Source organism: Myxocyprinus asiaticus, chromosome 3 (genome assembly GCF_019703515.2).
Source record: "Myxocyprinus asiaticus isolate MX2 ecotype Aquarium Trade chromosome 3, UBuf_Myxa_2, whole genome shotgun sequence".
NCBI classification, from domain to species: domain Eukaryota; kingdom Metazoa; phylum Chordata; class Actinopteri; order Cypriniformes; family Catostomidae; genus Myxocyprinus; species Myxocyprinus asiaticus.
Genome location: NC_059346.1, coordinates 11,214,935 through 11,241,108, shown reverse-complemented (window position 1 = coordinate 11,241,108; position 26,174 = coordinate 11,214,935). Strand labels below are relative to the sequence as shown.

Below are 26,174 nucleotides of genomic sequence, written 5' to 3'. Positions count from 1 at the left end.
CATACAATACAAATGAATGGTGATTGAAGCTAACATTCTGCCTAACATCTCCTTGTATGTTCCAAGGAAGAAAGTCATACAGGTTTAAAAAAGACAGGGGTTTAGTAAATGATGGGAGATCTATAATTTGTGGTTGAACTATCCCTCTAAGTATAAAATAATTTTGTGTTGGGAGGAAGCAGACTCTTCACAACCCCCAAATTTTTAAATGCCCTTTATCTATTCAATTACTTACGTAAGAGTGTATATAGAGATCAGGTTGGACAAGTCTCTCTGTGCAGGCTAACACACTTACACCAATATTTCTTCATGAGAAGAAATAATTTTTCCCCTCTACAAATCTAAGAGATTAACTCAAGACTTCTTGCTCACACCCATCCTACACATTAGTCTCTTGTTCTGAGGCAGAGCATGTCTTTGATACTTGACTATAAGGAATCTGGAGGCGTTGCTTTCAGTACAAAAGAAACCTGCAATGCTGAGGGAACAAAAAACAGAGACCATGCACGAGTGCCAAGGCTGGGATTTCTCTTCTCATTCTTCACCCCACATCTGTTTCACTAGTCTCTCTCTTCCCCCCTCCCCCACACCTCCACACAATCAAACCACTGACTCCCCTAAATCAGTACTGTTTACATGTACTTTAAAAGTTTGATTTCAGTCGGACTAAAACAATAGTTCGTCTAAAGTCGGACTAAAATCGTATCAGTCCAATTTTTATGAAGTCGAACTAATGCACCTATATAAAGCAATTTTAACTTGGCTTCGTCCAGCATGTAAACACATTAATCGGATTACAATTGCCTTGCCATTGTGTGCAAGCTCCAAAAGACAGAGGTGATACACAACAGGTATTTAACACTTTCTTAGCTGACGTCCTTCCTTCAAATATTCGACTAAGAATTGCTGTCATGTATACTTGGACGGACAGACAGATGATGACTGTAGCTAGACTACGCAAAACCCCCGTAGCTTTATTACAACTGTGCAAATAAATGTACTGAATGTTTCCATTTCACCAGCTATCATATTGAGTGGCATGTGCATCTGATCAGAGATCTGAAAGGAGATCTACCAATAAAATATTTTAGATCTCCATATTTGGCTGTTGCTGATGGAGGGATCTGGGTTGGTCAAGGAAGAAGTGTAAGGGGGAGGTGGAGGAGGTGAAGAGGTTCAACTCCCCTTGGAAATTTTCTTAAATCCATTACATCAGCTTTTTTCTGCTTCACAGATTCAGAGGTCTATGCTTTTGTGAAACCAGAAAATGACCTAAATTGACATTCATTTGATTGTGGTTGGTTGCTGATGGTTTAAAGTTTTATCAAAAACACAGAACAGTCCAAATGTTCTCTTTGGGGTAAGCAATTTCAGACACTGTGGTTTCAAGTTTATGTTGACGCAAAGGAAATTAATAAAAGAGAAAAACAAATAGAAAGCTGTCAAAAACAAACAAGAATGCAGCAGAAGACCAATTGATTATTTACTCTCTGGGAAAACGGAGACCAAACATCTATAAATGAAGAAAATGAACCCCAAAATAAAATAAGACAAATCAGAATGCTTCCAACCAACACCTACAACAAATCACAATCCTCCATTCTCTCCGTGCCGCAGCTGTCGAGCAGTCAGACCTTGCTATTAGTCTTAGACAGCATTATGGAAACATTGTTGAGGAATGGGATGAATGGTATGGCTTTGATCTCTGGCCGTTGACCTGGCAGGCCCTGAGCCCTCCTCCACATATGCAGCAGCCCACATCAAAACCCTTTGCTCGGGGAGATCAGCTGCACAGCCAAGCCTAATCCCTGCATGAATTTAATCAGCCATCTCAACGACTCACATTACGCTTTTTAATTAGGAGGGAGTCATTGCTTAGGCATCACACTCAGCCTGAGTACTCAAACAGTGTGGACCTCTAAGTCCCTATGAAATATAAGAATTCACCTAAGGGTGACTGTAGAGATTTCTTCTTTAAATATTTAATGGACTGCATTCACTGCAACTCCTTTTCTCTGCACAAGAGGTTGGGCAAAGTCCAAGTGGCTCTTCCAGATTCTATTCATCAATCAAGTCAAGAGGGTTTGCTGGCACATTAATACACACAAATTCTTAAGTGACTTGCGGACTTAACCCATTAAAAAAAAAAAAAAACTATATATATGTTTTTTTTTTTTCCTCAGCAAAAAAAGAAACGTCCTCTCACTTTCAACTGCTTGTATTTTCAGCAAACTTATCGTGTAAATATTTGTATGAACATAAAAAGACATAAACTGAACAAGTTTCACAGACTTGTGACTAACAGAAATGGAATAATGTGTCCGTGAATAAAGGGGGAGTCAAAATCAAAAGTAACAGTCAGTATCTGGTGTGGCCACCAGCTGCATTAAGTACTGCAGTGCATCTCCTCCTCATGGACTCCACCGAATTTGCCAGTTCTTGCTGTGAGATGTTACCCCATTCTTCCACCAAGGCACGTGCAAGTTCCCGGACATTTTTGGAGGGAATGGCCCTAGCCCTCACCCTCCGATCCAACAGGTCCCAGACGTGCTCAATGGGATTGAGATCCGGGCTCTTCGCTGGCCATGGCAGAACACTGACATTCCTGTCTCGCAGGAAATCACGCACAGAATGAGCAGTATGGCTGGTGGCATTGTCATGCTGGAGGGTCATGTCAGGATGAGCCTGCAGGGAGGGTACCACACGAGGGAGGAGGATGTTTTCCCTGTAATGCGCAACATTGAGATTGCCTGCAATGACAACAAGCTCAGTCCGAAGATGCTGTGACACACCACCCCAGACCATGACGGACCCTCCACCTCCAAATCGATCCCGCTCCAGAGTATAGGCCTCAGTGTAACACTCATTCCCTTGACGATAAAAGCAAGTCCGACCATCACCCCTGGTGAGACAAAACCGAGACTCATCAGTGAAGAGCACTTTTTGCCAGTCCTGTCTGGTTCAGCGAAGGTGGGTTTGTGCCCATAGGCGACGTTGTTGCCGGTGATGTCTGGTAAGAACCTGCCTTACAACCGGCCTACAAGCCCTCAGTCCAGCCTCTCTCAACCTATTGCGGACAGTCTGAACACTGATGGAGGGATTGTGAGTTCCTGGTGTAACTCGAGCAGTTGTTGTTGCCATCCTGTACCTGTCCTGCAGGTGTGATATTCGGATGTACCGATCCTGTGCAGGTGTTGTTACACGTGGTATGCCACTGCGAGGACGATCAGCTGTCCTTCCTGTCTCACAGTACGGACATTGCATGTTATTGCCCTGGCCACATCTGTAGTCCTCATGCCTCCATGCAGCATGCCTAAGGCACGTTCACGCAGATGAGCAGGGACCTTGTGCATCTTTCTTTTGGTGTTTTTCAGAGTGTCCTAAGTTTTTATAACTGTGACCTTAATTGCCTACCGTCTGTAAGCTGTTAGTGTCTGTTTATGGTTAATTGAACAAGCATGGAAAACATTGTTTAAACCCTTTAAAATAAATATCTGTAAAGTTATTTGGATTTTTACAAAATTATCTTTGAAATACAGTGTCCTGAAAAAGGGACGTTTCTCATATCATATACATACTTACATACATACATACATATACAGTACTGGTTGCTTCTTGAACTAGTAGAGAGAACATTTGCGTATCTTTTAGTGCCACCTTCCACTCTTTGAACAAATCTGCAGCGACAGTTATTTGCAGCAACAAGAAAATCTGTTCCAACACAAGCCTCTATTCACAGGGCCAGTATCTATTAAAGGACTGGGGGGTGGGGGGAGTGGAGCAACAACAGGGGATCCCATCCTTTCCTTCACATCAAGCAGTACATTTAAAAAAATGAAGAAAAAAAAATGAAAAAAAATAAATAAATCAAAGACCTCAACAACACATGTTGTCATGGCCAGTCATTTCAGTGAATGCCGGATGGAGTGGCCAGTGCCAAAGTGACCATATCAAAAGCCCTTGGGGCCCTGAGCCACCCCCTACAGTGATCAAACAGGGACAATCCCCAGAGAAAAGGGGGGGGAGAAGACCAGTGACGAGTCAAAGAAAGACACCGAGAGCGATTGATAGATAGACCAGCAGCGAGAGAGAAAGAAAGAGGAACAGAGAAAACAAATGAGGGCCAGGGACAAGAAACAGACCCAAGGCAAACAGTGAAGGGAAGAACACAAAGACGGTGGTTGCCTGGGAGAGTGGGGCTTGCAGCAGAAACTATGTCCACATCAAGCCGCTTGCCACCGGGCAGACCCAAGTGAGGTGAGCGCTTACAGAGTCCTGGAGGTCACAAAGAACAAAAGAGCAGAGCATTGGAAAAACAGCTGGCCAGCGCAAATCACAAATGAATAAAGAGGAAGGCATGAAAAGAAAGATCAAAAGGAAGAGTGAGCGAGCAATGGGGAAAAGGATGGCCATAAAAGGAGGAAATGTTTAAAAAATTGTTTCAAAACAGATGAAACAGCTCCTCTTATATAAATGAAACTCCAAATAGATTAGCAAAATAGCTTTAGAACTAGTGATACATGATATATTGGCCAATTAATTAGCCAATATTTATCAGCATCGGCCAATAACTGAGCCTGCTTGGCCCAGAGGCGGTTCTAGAGTCAACTGATATTTGGTGATTAGCCCAGAACTATGATATATATGGGGCCATGCTTTGATGAAATATTGAAATTTATACAACAGTGAGCTCCAGTACTTGAATCAAGTTATATCAACAAATTCCTGCAATATCAACAAAATTCTTGCAAAACTGTTAGCATTTCACCGCCAAGCTTTCTTGGCGTGGAGCTTGATTTACAAGCAAAATTGTTCACCCCACAAATACCTCATCTGAAATAACAAGGACATTTTGCATAAGCAAAAAAAATATGTTTTTTGAAAATTGGTTCCGAAATAACACTGTATTGGTGGATCAGTTATTCAACACAGAAAGATTTCTTTTTACATATGATGAATTCTTAGCACATTACAATATTCCTGTACCACCAGGGGAATATGCAACGGTCTTTGGTGCCATGCCTTCTGGAGTGTGCATGCTATACAGACAACAAAGGAGATTAAACTACCAACAACTTCCTCCACTTACATCAAGATATTCTTTTGTAGGTAATAACAGATCAGTGAGAGCTCTATTCGAAAAAGACATTGTTACTCAACCAAATGTAATTTCATACCGGAATCAATTTGTGAACAATGTTAAATGGAAAAAAGTTTGGCTTTTCCCCAACCATTATTTGATAAACACGCTTAAAAAGGTCTATTTTAAACTCATTCATAGAATATACCCTTCTAAACACTATCTCTGTAAATTTAAACATGATATAGATAAAAACTGTTGCTACTACACTATAGCTGAGAAATAGAGCTAAACTAACAGCTTCAGCATTACTGCCAAACACAGCTGAGAGTTGTGACAGATAGAGAAAACAAACATCTGATACCCAAGGTTTCAGAGTTTGGAGGACACGTAAGCTTTCAACATGGCGTGGAGAGGGTTTCTGTTTCGGTGTCAAAATAAAAGTGGAATACTTGTATGTTATTTCCAACAGCACGTCCGATAGGCAGCATCAGTCTTCGATTGCTCAGAGTGGATTACTACCAAACTACAGCTGAGGAATACAGTTAAACTAATAGCTTTAGCATTACTGTTAATCACTGCTTGGGTGTCTCAGTCGCACTCTCTTTTTCACACAAACAAATAACGTCATTGTTCCTCTAATAACTTCCTAGAAACAGCTCAAGCAATCATTAATTGTTCTAAAGTGACTCTTTTGAATTAGCAATGGAGGCAATATTTGTATTTATTGCATCTTCATTAACACCACAGGGGTTACAAACACAGCCGCAATCGGCAGTCGCGAACACTCTTCTTGCATGCGCGAATACGCACAAAAGTTTAAAAGTAGCAGCCAAAAAGCATGTAGGTACCGAACTATGTATTTGGAGTATTTGGTATAATAATAATGTTCAAAGGCCAGTGTTGTCACTTGTATGTAATACTTAATATAAAATATATTTACATTTTAGTATTGACTTGATTTCGAAGTACTACCAGTCAACCACAATTAAGAACCACTTTATAAAAGCTGATGGATATAAGATACTTAAATAGTATCCAAGTAGCTTCATAAAACTCTCAAAGGTATAAAACAAAAAAAACTAAAACAAAAAACATTGCTTTAAACTCTGTAAATCAAGAAAAGTTGTGAAAATTAGCCTTGCACCTCAGCAAGACAGCAAGAGTTTGATCTAGACAGTGTTCCTGAAATAAAAAAATAAATTCAAGTATTGGAGCTTAGCCACATGTGCTTGCACTCTTTTTGGTGAGGCAAGTAAACAATGCTGACGGGAAACATACACCACCACCACCACCACCACCACCACCACCACCACCACCACCACCACACACACACACACACACACACAAGCAAAGAGCTTATTTGCAAGGACTACAAACATACACACACACACACACACATAATACCACACAGATATAAACCCCAGTGCTTGTAAATATACTAGCAAGATTAAAGAAGAAACAGAGCAGAATCTTTCTTGGTTTCTGGTCTACAAATGGACCAGAAACCAAGAAAGGTCAACATAAACCAAAGCAGATACAATTCACAATCCACAACCACTATGGTTCCTTCAAAAGACAAGGCTTCTTCTTAAGGACTGTAGAAGGTCTTCTGGGGTAAGTGGTGGGCTGGGGTGGGGCAGGGCACGGATGGTCCACTGAATTCCACCCAACATTTGTATTGCAGAAATTCGGGAAGGCTACACAAACAGCGCTTTGTTCCGATCCAGAATACTACAGAACCCTCTGCCAAAGGTAAGCCAAGTATGTCTGCTTGGCAAACACAGAGAGCACCAAGAGGTCTGAGTAAAGCAGCACTTCAAAAGCTCAAGAGTTAAACATCAATCGTCTCAACAATGTTCACATCACACACAGAGGTAACACAGGAAGGATCAGAGTATGCCATTTACTAAAGGTGGGCTAATGGTCAACTACCACTGAAGGTGATATTGCCAGAAAATGGGCTTTTCAGCTTTAAAGTCAGTTCACTCATTGTAATGAGCAGTTCCTCCTCTTGACTTCAAGCCTGCGTGAGGCATGTTAAAAATGATTATTCTCTATTTTGCAAACAAATAGTTATTTTGAGCTGGTTCTTTTTAATGATTAAATCTTCGAACTGATCCACGAAGTGTTTGAACGTCACTTGACTGCAGGACCCCGTGTACACATGGTATTAAGATGCATTTCAAGTGGTCACTAAATATAGGTGTAAATGGGGTGCAATATGTTTTGTGATCACATCGCATTTGAGGTGTATACGCTAATCCGGCCTGATGAGTCCCGAACATAAGACCTCCCCTGCCAATCAAACACTGCACTAAAACAAGTTTTAAACTTTGATGGTTATGTGCAGCTTTCAAAGGAAATACCCATCCAATTGGAAAATTTGAAACAGCGCTTACATATACATGCACGAGAACATCTTCAGTGTGTCTATGTCAACATTTAAGGACACTGACAGGAAGCACGTACATCTGAAGCTCACTTATTACAGGTATTCCAAAAAAGATAACTGATAATTCTGCTTGAAATGTTGCGTTTGTGCTTAAATTTCAACTGCATCTGGGAGAAACACTCCGCATGTTTTTTTTTTCCTGGTCTTTTATTACTTTTTTTGTGGTTATCATGCAGTAACACACTGAAATAGTGGTTGATGTCATCGTGAAATCGGAGACCCCCATTTAAAATCCCAACACAAGTGGTCACAAGGGACAGATTTAAGCAACCAGGTGTAAAAAAGCATATGTCTCCCCTGACCACATGTGATCAGATCACCCGAGATGCATCTTTATAACAGGTGTGAATGGGCTCTACACAAAAATTGAAACTTTGGAATCAAAATGCAACATTTGACAATAGGGCTGGGTTAAAATATACATTTTTAGATTAATCGCAATCTTCATTTGAACGATCCTCATTATGATTTGTAAAATCACAAGATCTTTAAAAAGTTTAATTCAGTTTTTTTTTTTTTTTATTTTGTATTATTATATCAGTTTAATAAATAGCAATTTAACTGCATAGTTGAATTTTAAAAAAAAATTATTTTCAAAATGTACCAAGCTTTTCTTTATTTTCAGCACTGAGAGAATTTCTTTCATAGAAAATTTAAATGGACATTATAACTGAAATATACTCAAATGAATCTGAATCTAATCAAATTGTATCAGAATTGGAATCATAAGCTTGTGAATCAGAAATTTAATTGGTAAATCTTTATCAATACTAGGGTTGTCAAATTATCAAAATATCAGTAGCTGGTACAAAATAACAGTTAAATTTCACAATTCTCAATAACAATTTCAATACCACAGAGAAAATAAGCTATTGAACACACTTCTTTAGCCAATTTTAAAAAGTTAAATATTAAATGTAAATAATAGAGTTGCACGATTAATCATTAAAAGATCGCGATCTCGATTCAGACACCCACGCAATCTCATTTCTAAATTACAACGATTCTGCAATGTATATTAACGTTCCCGTCACGGGGCATGCCTTTGTCATTTGAATTTCACTTCAAGACGTGTTTTTAAATGTTGATAAACTTTATACGTCATCTACAAAACACAGCGCTCCTGCACGAGATGCTAAATAAACTTAAACGCAACGGCTGAAGACGTTTGCCCAGCACAGTGGTTTATACATGCAGGGTGCAACCACGATTATCTAGGAGTGTGACAGAATCTCTGCTCAGTTCAATATTTTAATAGCCACCGATACTACAAAAATACTGGAATTACCAAGATGACTAAAGTCACTACCTGTGCGCTGTTTGATCTCAAACGCTCACATGCGTGTCTGCCCATGCGCTTTTGTCTTGTGATGAATGCAGCGCTCCTGCATGAGAATCTGCACTGTTAATCAAAATACCCCTCTTTAGGTGATATTAATGTAAACAAAGCTGTTAATTAATAATCAGTGTAAACAGACGGTATTAAATCTGTGTTGTCTTGACGAAATATTAAAGCAAACACAGCCGTTAATGTTTGATCTGTGCGGTCTAAATATATATAAGCTTCATGCTGTCTGTTATAGGCATTCAAGTATTCTTACATTAATACTGATTTGATGCAGTATATCTAATAATCACACAGTAAAGAGTGTCAAATATTTAAGTAGTTTCATTTTGCATTAAATTACTTTTTTTTATGTTTTATATTATAATTTTTGTAATGTTTAATTGATACTGTTGCTGAAAAACTTAAAGCACTCTTTACTCTGTTCTCTATTTAATTCCTTTACAAGCTTGAAGCAAGTTTTACAAGAGAAACACTGAAGGCCTCATTGTTAATATTTATAGAAAAAAAAATACTTTTGCAAAATAATTTTTGCAATTTGCTTACCAGCGCAATACAAAGTTAACATAGAACTGTTAATGAAGCTTTTTTTCTGCTCATTTTGCTTTTTACATAGCATGTTTGAAATATCATTTTTATGCATTTATTTTTAAACAGGATTTTATTTATTTTTTTGTCCAATAATAACAAGGTGCTGTTTATAATATATTCGTTGCACCCTCTTATGGACTTAGGACATTTTACATTTATATATTTGATTTACAATTTTATAGCATTTTTGCATAGATTGAAGCAGAGAACATTTGTCATAATCTCTAGTAAATTACATGTTACTTTTAGTACCCCTATGTCCAGGTTTTGTAAATCACTGAAACAAGCATTTTTTTTTTTCAGAATCTTTTCAGAAAAATTGTGATTCTCAATTTATCCAGAATCATGCAGCTCTACGACAACACTGATTCAAGTTTTTAGTAATTCCACAGGCAAACCGTTATAATAATATAGAACCAAGAATACAGTAAACTAAACAAATAAATTAAGAACACTGAGTGGTTTTCTTTTCAATATTCTTGTTCGATTAAAGGTGCCAAGCGATTTTTGTCATGGAAAAGTATGCAAAAAAAATGTCCTACTCCCTGAAAGATATTACTGAAATAAGTGTTGCGATATATCTCACAGGTTAGACTCGGTAAACAGCAAATAAAAATGTGTCCGCGGGCCACAGTCTCTGACGCTTTCGACCTGTCAATCATTTTGTACGTTCTCATTGTAGTTTCAGTGAATTATTGAGGCTTAAGGCCCAGGTATACTTCACTTTGCACGTTCCGTTCCGTCTCGTCTCGCGCACAGTTGTGTGCGCACAGCTTTGTAAGTATACCTCACGCGGAAGAGCGCGTGTGGGCGAGTTTGACAAATGCGCAGTACAATTGCTTTGTCATATGCTACCAGACGTTCGAGAGCAGCACCGAGTCTTGTCATTTACAGGACATCCGCTCTGAAGGATAAAGAAGAAAAACTGAGGATTCGCCATTACAGAAGCAAGAACAACAACAACAAAACGATGGAGAAGGATATGTTCTTCGACTACTGCTTAACAGTACAGCCCAACTGTGCGTATTGCCACCTAGTGGACTCTTCTATCTCAACAGTCAAACTTGCGCATGCGCATTTGTCCACACACAGTCCGCATGGACAGAAAAATCTGGCTGCACACAGACTGTGCGCGGACAGGCGAAATATACTTTAGGCTTTACTACCATTTTTATGCCATGTTGTTCATGACAGTTGTCAATTGAGGGTGCTATTTTGCATCTGTTGTTTTTAACAACTGTTCCTGCATGTTGTTGGCCTCAATAAAGCTCATTTTGTATCTTTGGGCAGCAGGGTTTTGGAAAGGGGGGGGGTGTGGCAAATTTAACATCTCAATCTTGTGGAAGCAGAATGGCTAAAATCACTTACAGCATCTTTAATATTACAATAATACACAGGCACTGTAAGGTCTAATGCTCAGATTCAATATTTTGACGCATGCCTGATTGTTTTGTTCCACCTTTTTCAATCACTAGAGTAAATCGCACTTTTCACATTAAAACCGTATCTAACAAGCATTTTGTCCGTGAAGCGCATTTGACAGTACATGCAACAGGTCGAGACACTACAACCGTAACTGCAGAAACAATGGTATTGTTACATGCTTTTTTATTTTAGTACCAAATTGGTACCGAAGTACAGGTACTACTAAAATGGTAATAAAGAACATTACTTTTTCATTACAATAACAAGCATGTAAAATGCCATGAAGAGAACCATTGGGAACATGGTTGAGTGTCCAATGAATTAGTAAATTGTTTCTTTTTTAACTGGTTTACTGATATGATTTGATAAAATAAAACAGACACCAACACTAGTTGAAAGGTTGAAGGCATATATCCGATTAAGTAAAATGGGTAAAAATTCTCTCATCTGTCAGGGTTAACCTTACGAACAATCTAGAATTCATTATTTTCACATGCAAATGAGCTTGGGATTTGCCGCAAATCTTTGCCAGAAGTTTGCAGCTCTTCACCGGTAGTGGTGCACCTGCAGAAAACCTTTGGCAACAATGGGCAATGTGCTGCTACTGGCAAACACTTCTGTGGCAAACCTGTGTCAACAATGAAGAGTTTGCGGCAAATTTGCCACAGGGGTTTACCAGAACTCTCGATTTTTGGACCATGATTTGCATGCAGTACAAAAATACTGTGTCAAGAGGCGACGCATACGTCATCTTCTTAAAGCCTCATGAAACCCCCCTAGTTCAGCACCAGTTGCTCACACCTCAGACTTAAAAAAAAAGGGTCATGAAAGGGGTGTGAAAATATGTGAAAATTGAGCAGGCATTGGGTCAGAATGGGGAAGGAAGGGAGGGGGTCAAGCACAACAATTCACTCACTCATGACAGAGGTGGCTGAACATCAAAATGAAAGGAAACAAAATAATTGTAGGCACTTTGCTATACATCAATCATTGAACAAAAGTATGAATGTGTGAAGAGTGAAGATGATAGAACAGTTTGAAAATCAAAGATTCAAATATTTTGTTCAAACTTTTGAGAATGAAGTGAAAGCAGGCATTGGACTGCTTAGAGACATAATATAAATTCATAGATATTTATTCTTAAAAGGAATGTTTCTGTTTAATACAAGTTAAACTCTATTGACAGTGTTAGTGGCATAATGTTGATTACCACAGAAAATAATTTCAACATCTCTTTTTTCTAAAGAAAAAAATCAAGTTCAGTAAAGCACATAATTGGAGTAAATAGGTCCACTACACAAAACATTAACTACACACTGTTTCAACAGTACAGCCTCAATACTTAAACATGACACGCTTTAACATGACTTTAGTGTGATAAAATTGCTTACAAACCTTGTAAAGTGTAAAGCTTGTCTGTGTAAAGTTATCCAGTATTTCAACTTCGCTGTCTTGACAATGGTGTGCCGGTAAACCCTGTAGGCCTAAATAACTTTAGCATGATGAGGAAATCAAAAAGGAAACCAAAAAGATGACATGGCTTTGAGTTTTCGTTTTTTTTTTTTTTTTAATCACTGTCTTCTGTTTTTGAACAAGCCTCTGTTTTATCCTTGTGCGTCTCTAAGATGCTTCATGTTTGGAGCGCGAGAAGTCCGGTTATCGACTGCGGTCCATTCTGACGAGCGATTCCGATCTCACAATGGCATTCTTTGTGAAAGTCTGCTCTCATATCTGGGCCAGGAATTGTGGTCATGTCCGTATGTGATTTTGTATTCTCTGATGTAATGCGAGGCTTGCGAGCTCATGCATGAGGCACCACAATGATTGGATGGAAGCGTTCCTTCTCATGAATAATGTGGAGAAACTCTCGGAATAGTGTGACGTATTAGTGTACTTTACTACCAATCACAACTTAGACTTTATACATTTACCTCATATTTTATGAAGTTGCTTCAAGTTTAGTTTTTTAAACCGGAAGAACGAAAATGGCAAAAAAAAAAAAAAAGGTTTTGAGAGGTTTCAGATCCATGCAATCCATTTGTTACTGAATAATGTCTATTTTAATACCTTTTCTGTTCTTTACAGTTAATTGTTAATCAAAAACAACAAAATAAACATTTAATTCTAGTCACAAATAGCATGGATGAAGATAGGAGCCATTCTAGTTCTTTAGTTAATATGCGCTCATTTACAGATGCTATTTACAGAATTACAGGTTTTCTTAGAGACAGTACCGATTTTTAGCACCTGTTCTATAAATCAGTATAGTAAAATAAATATATGCATAAAACAATATTTATTGATGCAATACATGGATTTGTACATTTTTTAAATGCTAAAAATTTTCCAAAATGATGAAAAACAAATAAAATACCATTTAAATTTTTGTAATGTTAGAAGGTCCCCTGTATAATTAACAGCATTAGCTGGGAGAGACATTATTACTGAAATATTCCCATATGAACCGATATCGAATCGAATTCGAAAAGGTTGTTAATCGTAATCTAATCAGGAAATCTGTATAAGTACCCAGCCTTAACATCAGCATTAACTTCACCCCAGCTTTGATGATGATCAAATCAGACAGATGTTTGTATTTAGCCCCCGGTTTGGTGCACTTATCAAGGTAAGATGAGAGCTCGGCAAGGGAAAACAAGGACGCAAAACCACTTTCTTCTTGGTGGTGATCTTTTGACAAACTGGATAGGCTAGATAAAGATGGAGTAGCTATATTCAAGCTGTATTCTGTTGAACCACCTTTCACAAATATTTAGAGGATGAGAGAGACTGCAAGACTGTAGAATAATCAATGTAGAAGATCACACATCTTCTCTTATGCCCAGCTGACTAAAGTAAACATTGCATAAGTTCAATACATATCTCTACAATTGTATAAGAGTATGTAAATACTGCTGAAAGACCTGCATGAATTTTCATAATCGTCTAGGCTAGGGATGCATCAGTAAAAAATATGTGTGCTGATACTTACATCCAGTTTTTTTAGAAAACTATTGAACACACAGTTATCCAGTTATTTTTGAACCAGTGAGATGCGCGGCAGAAATTGCAAAACCCTATTAAATGCGGTACAGAATTGTCAGTTGCAAAACTCCAATTGTCTCAGTGATGAAACTAGTTTAAAACAAACAGCCCCAACATTCTAAATGGCACTGACAAAGAAAACAGGAGAAATCATAAATTAGAAGGCTTTTCAATTCTCAGATCACAATACTTACAAATTGTACCATGGATTTACTGTAGTAATACTAACTGTTTTATCTATGGTATTTGTTGCAGAAAACATTCCTAATGTATTTAGACTGCTGTCTGTCATTCAAAAATGCCATAGTTCTTTATATAGAAACCATAGTTACTAATCATGGAAGTGAGGAGCCATGCGTGGTTTTACCTATGGTTACCATGGTCTCATTACAAATATCATTGTTAAAACTATGGATATTATGGAAGGACTATGGTACATTTCCATAATTATTATGGACCAAGCCTTCAGTTTTCCATCAGTGTAAAATCTGTTCCCTTGTAATGCTCTCTGATTGTAGGAAAATGTAAGTTGTTTTGTTTGCCTTCAGAAATTCCAAGATTTGTCTGTACTTTAATCATTAGGAGCCTGATGAAAGGAATTTGTAAAGACGACCCAATTTAGTCACACTGTCAGAATATACAGGTGCATCTCAATAAATTAGAATGTCGTGGAAAAGTTCATTTATTTCAGTAATTCAACTCAAATTGTGAAACTCGTGTATTAAATAAATTCAATGCACACAGACTGAAGTAGTTTAAGTCTTTGGTTCTTTTAATTGTGATGATTTTGGCTCACATTTAACAAAAACCCACCAATTCAATATCTCAAAAAATTAGAATACATCATAAGACCAATAAAAAAAAACATTTTTAGTGAATTGTTGGCCTTCTGGAAATTATGTTCATTTACTGTATATGTACTCAATACTTGGTAGGGGCTCCTTTTGCTTTAATTACTGCCTCAATTCGGCGTGGCATGGAGGTGATCAGTTTGTGGCACTGCTGAGGTGGTATGGAAGCCCAGGTTTCTTTGACAGTGGCCTTCAGCTCATCTGCATTTTTTGGTTTCTTGTTTCTCATTTTCCTCTTGACAATACCCCATAGATTCTCTATGGGGTTCAGGTTTGGTGAGTTTGCTGGCCAGTCAAGCACACCAACACCATGGTCATTTAACCAACTTTTGGTGCTTTTGGCAGTGTGGGCAGGTGTCAAATCCTGCTGGAAAATGAAATCAGCATCTTTAAAAAGCTGGTCAGCAGAAGGAAGCATGAAGTGCTCCAAAATTTCTTGGTAAACGGGTGCAGTGACTTTGGTTTTCAAAAAACACAATGGACCAACACCAGCAGATGACATTGCATCCCAAATCATCACAGACTGTGGAAACTTAACACTGGACTTCAAGCAACTTGGGCTATGAGCTTCTCCACCCTTCCTCCAGACTCTCGGACCTTGGTTTCCAAAAGAAATACAAAACTTGCTCTCATCTGAAAAGAGGACTTTGGACCACTGGGCAACAGTCCAGTTCTTCTTCTCCTTAGCCCAGGTAAGACGCCAGGAGTGGCATAACAAGAGGAATACGACAACTGTAGCCAAATTCCTTGACACGTCTGTGTGTGGTGGCTCTTGATGCCTTGACCCCAGCCTCAGTCCATTCCTTGTGAAGTTCACCCAAATTCTTGAATCGATTTTGCTTGACAATCATAAGGTTGCGGTTCTCTCGGTTGGTTGTGCATCTTTTTCTTCCACACTATTTTCCTTCCACTCAACTTTCTGTTAACATGCTTGGATACAGCACTCTGTGAACAGCCAGCTTCTTTGGCAATGAATGTTTGTGGCTTACCCTCCTTGTGAAGGGTGTCAATGATTGTCTTCTGGACAACTGTCAGATCAGCAGTCTTCCTCATGATTGTGTAGCCTAGTGAACCAAACTGAGAGACCATTTTGAAGGCTCAGGAAACCTTTGCAGGTGTTTTGAGTTGATTAGCTGATTGGCATGTCACCATATTCTAATTTTTTGAGATAGTGAATTGGTGGGTTTTTGTTAAATGTGAGCCAAAATCATCACAATTAAAAGAACCAAAGACTTAAACTACTTCAGTCTGTGTGCACTGAATTTATTTAATACACGAGTTTCACAATTTGTGTTGAATTACTGAAATAAATGAACTTTTCCACGACATTCTAATTTATTGAGATGCACCTGTATAAACATTTTAAAAATTAGGTGTTAATTATTTCCACTGATGTTACTGTTGTTAATATCATAATTTGCATCTGCATCCCAACCTTAAAACTGTCAAATGTGCATTTCAATGCAGATAACATTGATTTTTTGCTTCTTTTTTTTAAAGGAGGGACAAGTCAAAATTATTTTTGTGGTAATCAACATTATGCCACAAATGCGGTCCATTGAGCTTAACTTTTATTGAACCCGAAATATTTAACATTTTAACTTACATTAACTGAAATCTGAATGTAATTCTAATACTTGAAGCAGCCTCCACTTCAGCTTCAACAAATTCATCATATTCCTTTCTGTGTTAAGTTTTAATGGTAGTTCAAGGAATTGTGTCCAAACAGGTTAAATGAGTATCAACAGAATCTGAAATAATATATTGGGACAATTTCTGGGTATCTACCTCTACAACTGTACCTTTCAAGTATTATAAAACCTTCAACCTTTTGAAGCCAGTTATATAATGCAGTTTACCTGATGCTCCACATCCATACTCTAAGTGTGAAAATAAAAAACAGACAGCTACATGCAGAATAGACGACCAACTGTAGTCACGATCATCAAATAGTGGATCCCTTTCATACACCCATGAGTAAATTTTCCTGCTCGGCCTCAAAGCTCTATCGCAGTCTTTACAGAGGAGTCTGTTCATAATCGCACAAAGAAAGAAGTGAGAGGCAGCCATCTTTGGCATCTCAGGCATTCTGATATCCACTACCGATATCAGCTTAGTCATTTGTGTGCCCTTCATGGTATTTGTCTTCTTTTTTTTTTTTTTTCATTTCAAAGAGGTATTTTGTGTTTAAAAGGATAGATGACAAAGAAAGGAAAAAAAAAAAGAATTTAATAAATAATAGCCATATGGGATTGGAAAAACATGAGTGAGTAAATGATAACAGAATTTTAATTTGAGTGAACTATCCCTTAAAACACTGAAATTCCAAAAACAAAAACCTGCCACATCTATGGTCAATCTAATGACAGCCAATTCCAACTTTTTCTCTCTCCATTCGGCTATCATCATATCAGAGCCTCATCTTCAGCATGCCAAGAGAGGCACATCCCATTCACTCTGGCCCATCCTGTGAGCTCTCTCGCTGGCAAGCGCAGCCCCGCTCAGCTGCTTTGATGTGCTGATGGTTTGGTGGCTCACTCTGCAGCTGATGATAGCATCAGAGCAAACCTCTCTTGGGCCTGTGTGCCATGTTATGATAACAGGAGGGTTGATAAGAGGAAATACAAGCTGTGATGAGGAACACACGGAGTTGGATGCCAAGCGGACAAATTATAGAGACAGACAGAGAGCAAAAGAAGCCAAGAAGAGCAAGGCGATAGAAAAACAATGGAAAGGTGACAAAGAGGAACAAAGAACCATAAAAAAAAAACAATTCCTGACTGGTCAACCTGTGTGTTACTTTTGTATTGGGTCCCAGGACATTTGCAGTAAGCAATTTTGTATTCAGTTCATCCATCATTTAATTCAGCCCATATGGTGTTGTCATAGGAAAAAGATCCAGGAGATGGGTATTGTGTAGGACCTCAGTGCAACCTGGCTGTGTGGGTATGGAGGATGGTATAAAAGATAAGTATGAATTTAGATGACAGTTTTATCCAAAATGACTTAAAGTACACATATTTCAGTCAGTGAACATCTCCGTGGTGCAACCCGGTTTGCCTTTTACAATGGTGATATCTCATGGCTCACTCTTTGTGGGGTTTGACCAGTAACCTTCTGGTTACCAACTTTGAATTATAGCCACTACACCAGAGCATCTAAAAAGACCCAAATTTTAAGTGAGGAGAGGTCTGCCATGCCAAAAAGGGAAGAGAAATGTCAGCGACAAACAAAAATCACATGTTAGCCTATAAATTAGATCCACAGCGGTCCACCTTTTTGATCCAAATCAAAAGGGACGCAGACATAATCTGATTCTGTAATGAAGTCACAGTCAAGTGAGAAAAGTCTCTTTGATGTAGTAACTGGGTCAGTTCAGTTTTTCAGAAGTTTAGGCCCGATACGGATTCAAGCACGACCAAGACAACATGCTCTTGCATACTCATGTGTGCGGCAGTCTGGAGCAGTATTTATTATTGTTAACAAAAACAAAAAAATTGAAAACACTTTAGCTAAATTAAATAAAAATAAATACTAGCATTGCTGGGGAAAAATTTAAACTAAACAAAAAATACTTTCATAATTACAAAACAAACCAAAATAAAAAAATAATTAATTTTAGTTTTGATACACAGTATATTACAAAATTTGAAACCTTAAAAACCCACCATCTTTAAGCATGAAAATGCCAATAGATAGCAGTAAAACAATACTGTGCTGAGAGATTTTTACTTAAAAACTAGAACAAGGAAAAAACTAAACTCAAAACAGCAATAGAGCAAAAACTAACGAAAACAAAACAATTGGAATAACAATAATAAAATAAATATTACATTGAAATTCAAAACTATAATAACCCTGATCTGGAGGTCCCAATTTCAGTCTACCATGCCATAAGTAAACTTTGTGAAATTACCAAGCTTTACCTCCTAAGTGATACTAATGTTAAATGGCCCACACTCCCCAAAAAAAAAAAAAAACAATTCACCGAACTTGATTAAATTGAGGAACACTTTTTCCCCACACAATTAAATAAAATTTTTCCAACAAAAAAATAACTGGTTTGAACTGACTTGTTCTGGTTCTAGTTGTACAAACTTTAATTTTGTCAGACCAACTAGATAAGATCTAAATAATTGTCTAATTAAAAGTTGGATTAATTTTATTAAAGTCGACATGAAACGGAAGTTGCGACCGACTTCCATATTGTGACGTATTTCCGAGTGAAACAGCTTCTTGAACAAGAAAACAAATGTAGGGCGGGGATTTAAGTAAGTTTATCCATTGGTTGTTGATTGGATTGTGAAAATATGGGCGTTGCATAGTGGAACGGAGGCAGATCTGAATGCGAGTTTGCAGTGCACACACACACCCCTACCACCGTGCTGCTCGAGTCAGAGCTAGTTATCGGTGAAATTGAGCAGTGATCTCAACACATTTATGATCAAACTGGCAACATAAATGCACGAGCACATCGCAGTCTTTGCTTTCAGGCGTGAAATGTCTTGAACATAACCGCAAATTCGCTGTTATTCCTCCTCATTCGAAATGTAAATTCAAACCAGCTGACACGTAAGCAAGGAAATTTGGGTTAAGGAATGATAGTTTAAGGAAAACAGACGAAAATACACCTTTCCATCTTCACCAACATGCGACTGACGCTTCGTTCAACTCTATGCAAGGTTGTGGTATTTATAAGAAAGGGGCAGGGTTTAAGCAGACTAAATGACTGGAGACCCTGCATACGTCACCAGAGAGAAGTCTGTTGTTTCACCAAAAGATCGAGCTATTACATATTACATTTTGATTAAAGATTACAAGGTGGGGGCCTGGGTGGCTCAGCGAGTAAAGACGCTGACTACCACCCCTGGTGTCGCGAGTTCGAATCCAGGGTGTGCTGAGTGACTCCAGCCAGGTCTCCTAAGCAACCAAATTGGCCCAGTTGCTAGGGAGGGTAGAGTCACATGGGGTAACCTCCTCGTGGTCACTATAATGTGGCTCGCTCTTGGTGGGGCGCGTGGCGAGTTGTGCGTGGGTGTCGCACATCTTATTACGTGGCTTGTTGAGCGCGTTACTGCGGAGACATAGCACGTGTGGAGGCTTCACGCTATTCTCCGCGGTAAAGCGTTCAACAAGCCACGTGATAAGATGCGTGGATTGACGTCTCAGATGCAGTTGAGATTTGTCCTCTGCCACCCGGATTGAGGCAAGTCACTACACCACCACGTGGACTTAAAGCGCATTGGGAATATGGCATTCCAACAACAAAAGATTGAGGTAAAAAATACGTTTTTTTTTGTTTTGTTTTTTAAATAAAACGTATGCATGGATGAATCGTTCACAATAAGATCAATAACATTCATTTAGAAAATAGACAGGATGAATTTTAATTTCATGCCAACTTTAACCCTTAGTATATGCCAGGTGAGCAAGTGTAATGACAGTGAAACTGTTGCACTTTCAGTTTGATAGCACCTGCTTATGGAGCTAAGCAGCACTCAAAAGAGTGAGTCCATCCTCAACCTAAGAACAAGCGCCAATCTTCACCACAATGGTAACTCCAAAAACTCCAGCTAAACAAAAAATATTTTCAAATGCCAATATAACACAACATTAGACATGAACAAATCTCCCATTCTTATCTTACTCAAAAATGCATAAAATAACACTTAAGTTTCAACATCTGTTCACCCCATCCAATCGCCTGTAAAGCATGCTGGGAAATGGAAATCCCCTGCCCAGTTTCATTTATGCTACTAAAAGTATTAAGTAAACTTCGTTTTTACAAACTGAATTGGATAGAATGTAATGAAATCAAGACAAAATGTTCTAGAATTGTGTTGCTTTAGTTCATTTTAATTAAGTAAACTGAACAACCTGCAAATAAATTGAGTGCATGATAAACCTCCAATAAGCCAAAATATACAAATACATACTAAAAAGTGGATTTGGTGTGCAAATACAAACATGCTAGTGTGTCCATGTCCATTTCTGAAACATTTAGAGTTTGCACCCTCATATTCAATGTCATCAAACTACCACCAATAACAAATATGTTTCAAACCAAGAATATTAAGTGACAAAAGCTGGTAAGCGAAACACACAAGTGGCACATTAGCAATACACAATGCAAAGTGTGCAAATGTTTGATGCTAAAAGTGCTGATAATTGTTTTTAAAAGTCTACAATCTAGCAACTGCACAAGTAAGCAAATACATGAATAATAATATACGAGAATAACAGGAATTCCTGTAAATACATTTTAAATCTATTTCAAACACATCAATGCTGCCTGACAGCTTTGCCAGAAACTGCAAAGCAGTTCTTTGATTTTTTCAGGCAGATCAGCAAATTGCAAAGCCAAAGACAGACAATCATATTCTACAATGATGTGGAAAAGAAAATGCACATGAAACAGGCCAAATTAAGCCTTTTCACAAAATCAAATTCCAGATACTAGAACCTCATGAATGACTCCCCTCAATGCTGTGCTCCTATCCTGACTGTACTCACCATCTCAAATTATTTCAGTGAATATTGACACCATATGTGTGGTCTGCGCCAGGATCCTTGTGGCCTAGCAAGAGTAAATGTGTGCCTCATATCCTCCTGAAATCCCGCTCCCCGTACGGAAAACAGAACAATGACTAAATAAAATATAGGGTGGAAAAGTCCAGCCAATATAAGCTGTAAGGAGATTAAATACATACACTCAGTCACAGACACCATAAGGAAATAGAGAGAGAGAGAGGGATTTTTCTAACCTTTAGAAACTATTCTATCAACAAACAGCAGATTTCTGAAGCATTCTGAGACCTGTAAGCCCCTTTGGGTTGAAATGCTAGCTCCATACCAGCTACACAGAGTAATTGATTGTTTTTGAATAAACGTGTTCAAGGTTTGACCCACGCACATGCAACCATTCATCCATAATCAATGACCATGAAATCAACAGCACACAGAGTGGTATTTGTTATACAGGGATATAAGCTTTGCAGTGACTAAGTCATTTTAACTCTTATTTTAACACAGTTACGAGCGCATGGCCAACGCATGGTCCGGTTGAATGCTTAACGTGCGTTCTTGCTTTCTGTGATGGTAACAAACCTCTGTATTCAATGGACGATAAGAGTTACCTTCAAAGTCTGTGCCATTACATTGGATATATGTTGTTATGCAGTTGCTATAAATATTTTAACTTTACCTTACTTGTTCAGCAATATACTCTGCACCATGACACTAGATGGCTTGAAAGAGAAGACTCACCGTAGAAGCCAACAGTTCACACAAATGTTCGCTATAATGCTCCTTGCGGCAACAATGAGAACGCAACGTACTTGTGTTGTTACAAATTGTTGTCCAACATATTTTGAAATACAGCAAGGTATGAAATCGAACGGGCATACTAGCTAGAACCATCTGCGTTCACGTACTTCCATACAGTACGTTTTGGCCCACTGTTAACTATTACTATCAGTTTCAAGATCTAATCTAGATAGTAACTCTCATTCTTTTAAAAAGTCTTGCAACATTGACAGGGCCAAATTCAAATCTCACAAGAGTTTTGCATAACAAGGCTTACCCATCTAGACAAGGCCCAATCAAGGCAATGAACAATAATTGGTCACAAAAGCAGATGGAACATTGTAGCTGACAGGGCACAATCTTCATACAAGGTGACATGATCTTGTAAAAATGGCTTCTGGGAGATCTGGGAGTACATAAGCATTCCTTTTAAACCTTATTGGTTGCTATAGTGCAGCATTGTACCTAATTATTCCAATTTTACTTTCAAAACTGCACGTAAGAGCCCCCAGAAAGTTACTTTCACATAGCACCTATTTGTTTCTAAAGTGTGAATGAAGATAGAGTACAATTACATTCAAAGTATCAGAACATACAGTGGCATGCAAAAGTTTGGGCACCCCTGGCCAAAATTCCTGTTGCTGTGAATAGTTAAGTGAGTAGAAGATGAATTGATCTCCAAAAGGCATAAAATTAAAGATGAAATATTCTTTTCAACATTTTAAGCAAGATTAGTGTATTATTTTTGTTTTGCACAATTTTAGAGTGAAAAAAGGAAAGGAGCACCATGCAAAAGTTTAGGCACCCCAAGAGATTTTAGCTCTCAGATAACTTTTACCAAGGTCTCAGACCTTAATTAGCTTGTTAGGGCTATGGCTTGATCACAATCATCATTTGGAAAGGCCAGGTGTTGCAAATTTCAAAGCTTTACAAATACTCTGACTCCTCAAACCTTGTCCCAATAATCAGCAGCCATGGGCTCCTCTAAGCAGCTGCCTAGCACTCTGAAAATTAAAATAATTGATGCCCACAAAGCAGGAGAAGGCTATAAGAAGATAGCAAAGCGTTTTCAGGTAGCCGTTATCTCAGTTCGTAATGTAATTAAGAAATGGTAGTTAACAGGAATGGTGGAGGTCAAGTTGAGGTCTGGAAGACCAAGAAAACTTTCAGAGAAAACTGCTCGTAGGATTGCTAGAAAGGCAAATCAAAACCCCTGTTTGACTGAAATAGACCTCAAGGAAGATTTAGCAGACTCTGAAGTAGTGGTGCACTGTTCTACTGTGCAGCGACACCTGCACAAATATGACCTTCATGTAAGAGTCATGAGAAGAAAACCTTTCCTGCATCCTCGCCACAAAATGCAGTGTCAGATGTTAGCAAATGAACATCTAAACAAGCCTGATGCATTTTGGAAACAAGTCCTGCGGAGTGATGAAGCTAAAATATAACTTTTTGGCCACAATGAGCAAAGGTATGCTTGGAGAAAAAAGGGTGCAGAATTTCATGAAAAGAACACCTCACCAACTGTTAAGCACAGGGGTGGATCGATCATGCTTTAGGCTTGTGTTGCAGCTAGAGGCATGGGGAACATTTCACTGGCAGAAGGAAGAACGTATTTAATTAAATACCAGCAAATTCTGGAAGCAAACATCACACCATCTGTAAAAAATCTGAAGATGAAAAGAGGATGGCTTCTACTACAGTATTACGATCTTAAACACACCTCAAAATCCACAATGGACGACCTGAAGCTGAAGGTTTTGCCATGGCCCTCACAGTCCCCCGACCTAAACATCAAAAATCTGTGGATAGACCTCAAAAGAGCAGGGCATGCAAGACGGCCCAAGAATCACAGAAATAGAAGCCTTTTGCAAGAAAGAATGGGTGAAAATCCCACAAACAAAAATTGAAAGACTCTTATTTAGCCACGAAAAGTGTTTACAAGCTGTGATACTTGCCAAAGGGGGTGCATGGTCAGTTAACACTGACCATGCAGGGTGCCCAAATTTTGCTTCGGGCCCTTTACCTTTTTTGTTTTTTTGAAACTGTAAAAGATGGAAATAATAATGTAAAATTGCTTAAAATATTAAAGAAATGTATCATCTTTAACTTTATGCCTTTTGGAAATCAGGCCATCTTTTGCTCACTTAGCTATTCACAGCAACAGAAATTTTGATCAGGGGTGCCCAAACTTTTGCATGCCACTGTAGATGTCTTAAGCCCACATGTGTGTGACTTAGAAGACTATGACACACCGAAAATAAGTGACGCATATTCATAAGTTACTTCTTACAAATTCCAACTCAAAGTCAAATCCCATCTGGTTTCCAATAGACTTAACATGCTGAAGCCATAAGAGTTTAAATATCAAATGTCTGAAACTTTGGAAAAACTTAGTGGAATCCTTGTGGAATTGTGTATTGCCTCTGAATCTCAATTTTCTTCATTAACAATTCTGTGGCTAGAGAGAGATGAAGGAATGAGTCATTCACAGCTAAGAATTTAAATTTTGACGCTTAAGAAAAATTTTAATAACACTTTCATAATTTTTTTTAATAACACTTTTACATAGAATCTGTTCTGATTCTAAACACTCTAAACAGAGGCAACATGCATACTGACAGTTCTGGGTACAGTATTATAGAAAATGAAGTAACATATTCCTTAGTTTGTTTATCTTTGAAAGCCACTTACTCTAGTGGTTATGCTCAGTGCCAATTAGAGATAAGGAGTTTAGAAGAGTTACTGGTTAAATAATAAGCACTTTAAACACTACAGCAATATTACATGTTCTCTCTGCCAATGCCAAAAAAACATTTCTACAACTAGTACAACTACAACACAGAAAAGCCATTCCTGTGCTAGTAATCACGGGAGCTGTCAATAAATTATCAGCAAAACGATCTGGTCTGTGACTGAGTGCCACTGTTTTCCTTGCGCATACTTCAAAGAGCATGCATGGTACGTAGATGAACGCGCACACACGCGCACACACACACACACACAATGCTGTTCCTGTATAAACTTTACAAAGCACAGAGTCAACTCTGTTCCACCTGTTGTGTACTTTAGGAAAGTCCAATGGATTAACCGAATCTGATAAAAATCTTACGCTCAAGTTTCTTCAGTCTATTAGAAACTTTAATCAAATGCCAGTATTCGATGTGTGCGCGGATAAAATAAGACAATGTGATAACAAAATGAATGAGAGAGAGAGAGAGAGGGAGTGAGAGAGAGAGAAAAAGTACAACCAAAAATTGGGATTATCTCATAAAACGAGAACCCCAAATGCCCTGGGCTCCAAAATTAGATGTAAAACGTTTTTTTCTTTACTTGTCCAACGAACACCTCTACTTTTATTTGTGCAGGAGTAGATTTCGCCGTAGGCCAGCAATTACATCACCAGCCATTTGTGGTGCAGTTTTATCAGTCAGGTATTGCTCAGCCAGCTCTTTGAAAAGCCCGCTGTGGGCCTTTGATCTGAGAGCGCTCTGTGGCCTCCCAGCCTGGCCGATCCTATCAGCTCAGGCGGCACATTTGTGCTCAACCAAGAACCAGATTCCACAGCCACCTCTCTCTCAGGTCTGACTGGTTATGGGTATTTTGGTAAAAGGAGAGGGGGGCCTCAGTGGAGGCAGTAAATCACCCACTGTAAGCATGTGAAAAATACCACATAAATAGACAAGGTGTTGAAAGTCATCTCAATTCAACATGGGACTGCCTGGGTGGTAGTACAACTAAAACGTTTAAAACTGAGAATAAGATTTAAAACTCAGAACTTTTGTCATTTATAAGTACACTGCTGTTCAAAAGTTTGGGGTCACTTGCTCATTCTTTATTATTATTTATTTCACATTTTAGAACAATAGTAAAGTCATCAAAACTATGGAAGATCAGAAATGGAACTATGGGAGTAATGTTGTGACTAAAAAAAAATCCAAAACCATGTTATATTTTACAGGGATGCAAACTCATGAGGGGTGAAAAAAGTCGAAGCAGGTATCTCATATATATTATTTCAGTTGACTTGTTTGTTGTATTTAAGTGTTTTTGTTGTATTTAAAGTTTTTTTTTTTTATG

At 38.3% G+C, this 26,174-nt stretch overlaps 1 protein-coding gene across 2 annotated transcripts in view; it reads right to left on the bottom strand.

The window, feature by feature from the left end:
* Positions 1-26,174, bottom strand: part of LOC127425323 (E3 ubiquitin-protein ligase znrf3-like) — a 108,844-nt gene that overhangs the window by 60,955 nt on the left and 21,715 nt on the right. The window contains exon 1 of one of the 2 annotated variants that reach the window (XM_051671193.1): positions 12,292-12,353. The exons of the other annotated variant lie outside the window; for it this stretch is intronic. The gene's annotated coding sequence lies outside the window, so the exon portion shown is untranslated. Of the gene's footprint in view, positions 1-12,291; positions 12,354-26,174 lie in introns of those variants that run through there. 2 annotated transcript variants of the gene reach the window in all.